General features: G+C 43.7%; 1 long non-coding RNA gene across 1 annotated transcript; it reads left to right on the forward strand.

The window, feature by feature from the left end:
- The first annotated feature begins 4,512 nt into the window (after positions 1-4,512).
- On the forward strand, positions 4,513-5,719 carry LOC119211580 (uncharacterized). Its single transcript, XR_005119774.2, has 3 exons — positions 4,513-4,617; positions 4,815-4,929; positions 5,529-5,719. It is a non-coding gene; the product is annotated as an uncharacterized LOC119211580 (long non-coding RNA).
- The last annotated feature ends 408 nt before the right edge of the window (positions 5,720-6,127 follow it).

Below are 6,127 nucleotides of genomic sequence, written 5' to 3' on the forward strand. Positions count from 1 at the left end.
CTCATAAAACTTCCAGCGGGACTTAAATGAAAAAAACATAAATAATTCAAAGAAACAAGTCTTTTACCCTTGATACGATCAAAACAGAAAAGTGATGCATGCCGACCTCAGAGTGACATTTCTTCTCCTCAGTGGAGCTTGTGATTGCTGAGATGCTGAGATCTTGAGCTCCAATGTGAGCATCGTCGATGCTGCAGACGGTTAAAGAGGCGTCTGCTCGCTCCTTTGTTCCGTTTCTTCTTCTCAAGTAACAGGATTTCATTGACGGATCTAACAGGCCTGAAGAAAACACTTTTACTGCGTGACACTCCTCGAGCACGATGTGACGTGCCATCGACCAACTTCCCTTCAATGTTCTGCTTTGTTCTAGAAGGGTTTGGTTTCTAAAGGATTAAACCCAACGGCTGCATCGTACTGATGTTTAGTGCCTGGCGTGAGTCAATTTCTAAAGATTCTGGATCCTGTATTTCTTACAATGCAACTTGATAGTACCTCTTACAGGTAAATTATCACAGCTACACTTTAAAAACCTGAAGTCGGGGGAGACAAAATTAGATTGAGCCGCCGTCTTCAGGGTTTGTTTCCTTCCACAGACACATATTTAGTGGGTAAAAACTTAGAGTGGGTAAAAAATGACATTTTCAATTGCTCTCATCACTGCAGTCCAACATTTCTGTCTCAAGTTCATAAATAATTGTCATAATTGACTTTTGCATAACGACCACATGTGTCTGTCATTGCACTGCTTCCACGAATCGCCAAAACATCGCAATCATCGCTGATTAGAAAGTAGTCAATAATTACCACACTTATATAACCAAACAAAACCAGGAAGTGATGGTCACAGTGACTGTCAAAACAGCAGCTGTGTCAGCTGACCTCACGACAGGTCATTCCAAACCGTCACATGTCATTTTTGAGCTCTACAGTTGTCTGAGAATAAAACCTCCAGCCAGTATCTTTGACTGTGTTATTTCACATTGGACTTACACAACATTACAACAACAACAACGACGACAACAAAAGGAAACAAATATAGTGTAATGAAATAGTTCAACATGGGTAAAAACGTAATCCTGGCCGTGTGTTTTACCTCAGGTGTGAAGCTTTAAAAATATGTGAGGGTCATTGTTTCATTTTCACAGGTGGTTTAGTTGAGCATGAACATCAAGGGTGAACATCATTTAACTTAGTTTGCATGTTCACAATAACCTGAGGTGTGACACTTTGTATCTGTAGCTAAATGCAGAAGGACACAGAGTTTGTGGGAATAGTGTGTGTGGTGCTTTCATTTCATCTGCATTTCATTTGACCTAAAACCACACAGGCTGCAACTGAGCAGTGTTGGAGACGGCTTGGTCTGAAGCTGAGATGAAGCCAGCAGGACCACCGTCTGCTCTGAACAGCTGTCGTAGAGCTTGTTGTTAGGGTTTCCTAAACCGCTCAACAATCACTCAACATTCCCACAGCTCAAGGTTAGTTGCCTCCAGGCATTTGTTACTTTCCAGACTTTCTAGATATACAAGGTGTTTCCAGCCGACAGTCTGTTATTATTACAAAGACGTACACGCCACAACATGAGGAGGAGGGACCAAATAGCTCACATGATCCGACCCATTTGGGAGAATATGTTGGTGGCAGATTTATGTTCATCGTAAACAAAAAGGTCGCGAAATCCATATAGGTCACAGAGCTAATGCTGGCAGGCGGCGAGGTGTGCACCCATGGAAACGTGACCAGCCTCCTGAATGATTCACGTGTGTCATGTAGGGACAGCTCGGAGGTCTCACATGCAGGAAGGAACTCCAGGACATACGTTGAGGCGCTGGCGGAGATGAGGACATGGATAGAGAGGCCTCGATCTGCAGGTCTACACATGTCATGTCATGTCATGTCATCTGCCTGACACATCAACCACTGACTGAAGACACATGGCTGTAGTGGTGTTAAAAGGGCGAGGGGGGTCGAAGGAGATTAAGGTGTTTATTGTGTTTAAAACGGCATCCTCAGCATCATAGTTTTTCAAAATAAATAAATAACAATTTATATGCAGAATGCTAAAATATGTTATTGAAATAAAAGTTAAACCATGTTCGAGAAAATGCTATGAAAAATAGTCAAATAAAAATGTCAAAAAATGTTTTGGAAAAAAAGTCAAAAAATTGCAATGAAAAAAAAAGTAAAGAAATAATATTGCAAACAGGTCTCATAATCTTATACAAAAAAATAATCGGTCCAAAAATGTTATGGAAAAAAAAGTAAAAAATGTTTTTAAAAAAAAGACAAAATATGTTATGTCAATTAATGTTATGGAAAAATTAGCGGTCAAAAAACATTTCGAATGTAAAATCATGTTATGTGAAAACATAACTTGAACAAAAACGATATAATATCTGAAAAATTGTATTGAAAAAAAAGTCAAAATATGATATCTAAAAAAATGTATGAAAAAAAATATATATATATTAGGTCAACAATGACCCGTTTGAGATCAATGCCACTGGGGCCTATTTAACAAACGCGTCATACACGCAACAACCTATTAACCTCGTCCCCGGCTGGAAGTCCCTACGTGCTGGAGGTCAGGAGGTCACGGCCTCTCAAAATGAAACAGAGGCCACTGAGAAGTGGCGTCAACACACAAATACAGGCCCAACACGACAGAACTGGCTCACGGGAAGCTGAATTCAGTGATATCCAATATCCTTCATTTATTGTTGAATGAATTTTAATCAATGAATTGATTTTATTATTTATCTGAATTTTGAATTGAATTTGAATTCCTATGACTTGCTATGCTAAATGTATTGTGTGCACATTTGAATAGTTATTATTCTACGATAATTGGTGGAGATGTTGTAAAACCCATTGCTAATACCAAAAAAGTCGGTCTATTCGGGGGGCTGAACTGCACCAGTTGAAGGATGTTACAAAAGAGACAAAACTCACACAGACTCACCGAGGAGAGAGAGAGAGAGAGAGAGAGAGAGAGAGAGAGAGAGAGAGAGAGACCACTGGCGAATACACTCAACCGGCATCCAAGCAACTGCTATTGACCAAATTTGAAAACTATTTGTGAATGAGACGCAGAGTCCTGAGACGACAGACACACACAATATACGCACAAAAAGCATGCACATAAACACCCACACTGACCGCTAACACCTGTACGCATGGGTCTACACACGGCTGCATTCAAAGACATTATATTAAGACACACACACAAGGACACTTGTCCAGAGACAGCCCTCTCGATGGGGACAATATCGTTCTGTCTATAAAGGCTGCTTTGTGTCCTGACTATCTGCTTAACACACACACACACACACACACACACAGAGACACACACCTAATGGCTGCTTTGTGTCCACGGTTTAAAGGCAACAACACCAGCTGCTCTGTCTCCTCGTTATGTCGCTGTTGGGCTCGGGCTACTTGGGATTGCGAACACGGGCCAAGCAGATGTCCACTGGCCTAACAGTGTTCACGGCAGTAACACACACACACACACACGCACACACGCGCGCGCACACGTTGAAGCGAAGCGTTGAGGCGGCGTGTTGTCTGCTTGCTGGACCTCGTGTTGACGCTCAGTTCGTGTGAGACACACACACACAGAGCGTCAGTGGCTCCGGATCTCGTGCGTCCGTGAGTCACGGGGGGGGGGGGGGGGCTTTAGCGTTGAACAAAGCGGCCTTTTCTTACACCGCTGCACGCGAGGCCGCTCCACGCCTCGTGCTCGTCATCACCCTCGCCAAACATATTTGCATGGACGCAGTTGGGGGGGCGGGATTGAGTGACGGGAAGGAAGTCAGCCCACGACTGAACCCAGCACCCCCCACGAGCGGAGACCTATGTGAGGGCTTCATAGGAGGGACGGGCGAGACACCTCAGCTCAACGGGACGCCTCACTGCACAATCGGCCTCCGGGCAGACGAGGACGAGGTGGACGGGCAGTGAGGACATCCGTCCCGGGCGGGAAAGAGGCACCGCGGGGACGTTTCACATCCTCATGCTTGGGTTTTAAGGTCTTGGTGGAGAAAAACTGACTTCTCATTGTGATTATGGACATTTTGCATTAAATTGAAGCATTAGTTTGGAGACTAAGGAGTATTATAAATAATCGTTAGTTGCAGTCCAGGCTTTGCCAATATGTGTTTTAAGTCTGCCGCCATGAAAGAAGGATTTAAGGTTAGATATTGCAGGAATATCACATCTTGAAAGTACTATTATGCCCAGAGGGGATGAAGGAGAGAATAATGAGCCTTCATCAGATATTATCAGAGCCCTCCAGTGATCCTCGGAGTGATGAGATCTGACAGGGAACGAGTCCACTGCAGTTCAGCTGGTTTTACACTTGAAGCTTGTATTTTTATGACGTGACGTCCTGTGCTGTTGATCTCATCAGAGTCCAGAGACGTTTCCCCAGCAAATAAACTGTCTCTTCGTTTGTCCAACACAGGTTTCCTGGCTTTAGAACATTGTTCTTTCCTCAACCTTTGTGTGTCCGTGCGCACACATGGAGGCCAGAAGGAATCCTCTCACGGGGCTAAAAGCAGGTGGACTGAACCAGATGATCTTGACCATTGCCTCACCGCAGAAACATGCATCCGACTGGTAGGAACATACGGCTGAGGTCTCACAGCTTTAGAAATAATTGCCAGTATATTTGAAACCTTGTCCATGTGTGTTTGTGTATTTATTGTATGTATTGATTGTATTGATGTACACACGTTTACTCTGGCGACTTGGCGAGGAGGCACATGTTTGTATGCTGAAGATTATAATGATTTTTTTTTAAACATTTTGTCCAGGACTTGATTCTGTACTTGTGACCTTGTGATTCACAAAAGAGAAAAAGAGAGACGACGAATGAAAAGGAAGCCGGCAGCCATATAGAAGACTTGACAAAGGAACAAGTTTAGACGGGTGAGTTTTAAGAGCCTGCCAAAGATGTTCAGACAGGTTATTCTAGTTTTAAAAAACCATTACCTGGCTGGTGGTGAGCTGCAGGAAACGTGTGCAGGTGATGGCTGAAAGCGACTCATGTCTGGGGTCGTTTTTTTAATTGAAAGCAAACGGTGATAAAAACGTGTTTTTCTGTCACTTTAAGAGCCCGAGGGTCTGAGAGGGAAAATAATAAGCCTGCTGTTCAAAACCAACAGACATTTGAACCTGTATCACCAGGTGTTCTGCACAGTACGTATGAGAGGCAGATAGTGACTAAGAGACCCTTCGTGTTCCTGTCTTTGAGTTGAGTTTCATTCCCGTTTTGTAAGGTGTAATTATGCAACGCGTCGTACCATCAAACCGTCAGTTGGTGTCAGGTCAGATTTTGGAAAACAGGTTTACCATAAAGACGGGTCACACCCACGAAGAGACTGAATGAAAAGTATTAAAAAAGTATTTTCTTTTTTTAAACTGTAAAGTTAAATCTAACATACTTTGGGGGGCTGATGGGAATGTTCTCCAATAAATTAATGATCTAAACTCTTCACTGCACTCAGTCATTCGCTTTGCATTTTCAGACACATCCTGAGATTGAAATCAGAGATCCTGGGGGAGTTCCTGGTGGCTACGTAGTATGGAACAGTCCCAAAGGAGCCCGCGATGAAAGGCTGAACCCGTCACATTCCACTGGGATCAAAGGTTTTTAGGTTCTGTCTTTTTAGCTCTCGGAGGAGGTTTTGGCATCACATCAGTAATCCGTCATCATGACACATCGCCCTTGGTGAACAGGAGCTATTAGAGGCCTTGGAGCTGTCACAGCAAACTATTGAAGGGAAATGAAGTAAGGCAGCTCTGATGAGCTCGAGGATGAGGGAGTAGAAGATGAAGATGAACATTCTTTACGATATCCCTTTTCAGCCTTTTCTCTTCCTTCTTGAAGCTGGAGGAGGCTTCGTCCGCTCCTGAGGGTGGAATGAATGGAGAGCTCTGTGGCTCATCAGCAAGCTTCAAAGGTAGTCCAGCAGTTGTGAAAAAACACCTTCTCCTCCTTCCTCTTCCTCTACTGGGACAGAAATGCGAGCCTGGACTTTCACCACCGCGAATGAGCAGAACACTTGGGTGCTTCTCAGCTTCCTGGTTCGCATGTGGAATTCCCCGCTGGATTAGATGCAAACAC

Source organism: Pungitius pungitius, chromosome 2 (genome assembly GCF_949316345.1).
Source record: "Pungitius pungitius chromosome 2, fPunPun2.1, whole genome shotgun sequence".
NCBI classification, from domain to species: Eukaryota; Metazoa; Chordata; class Actinopteri; order Perciformes; family Gasterosteidae; genus Pungitius; species Pungitius pungitius.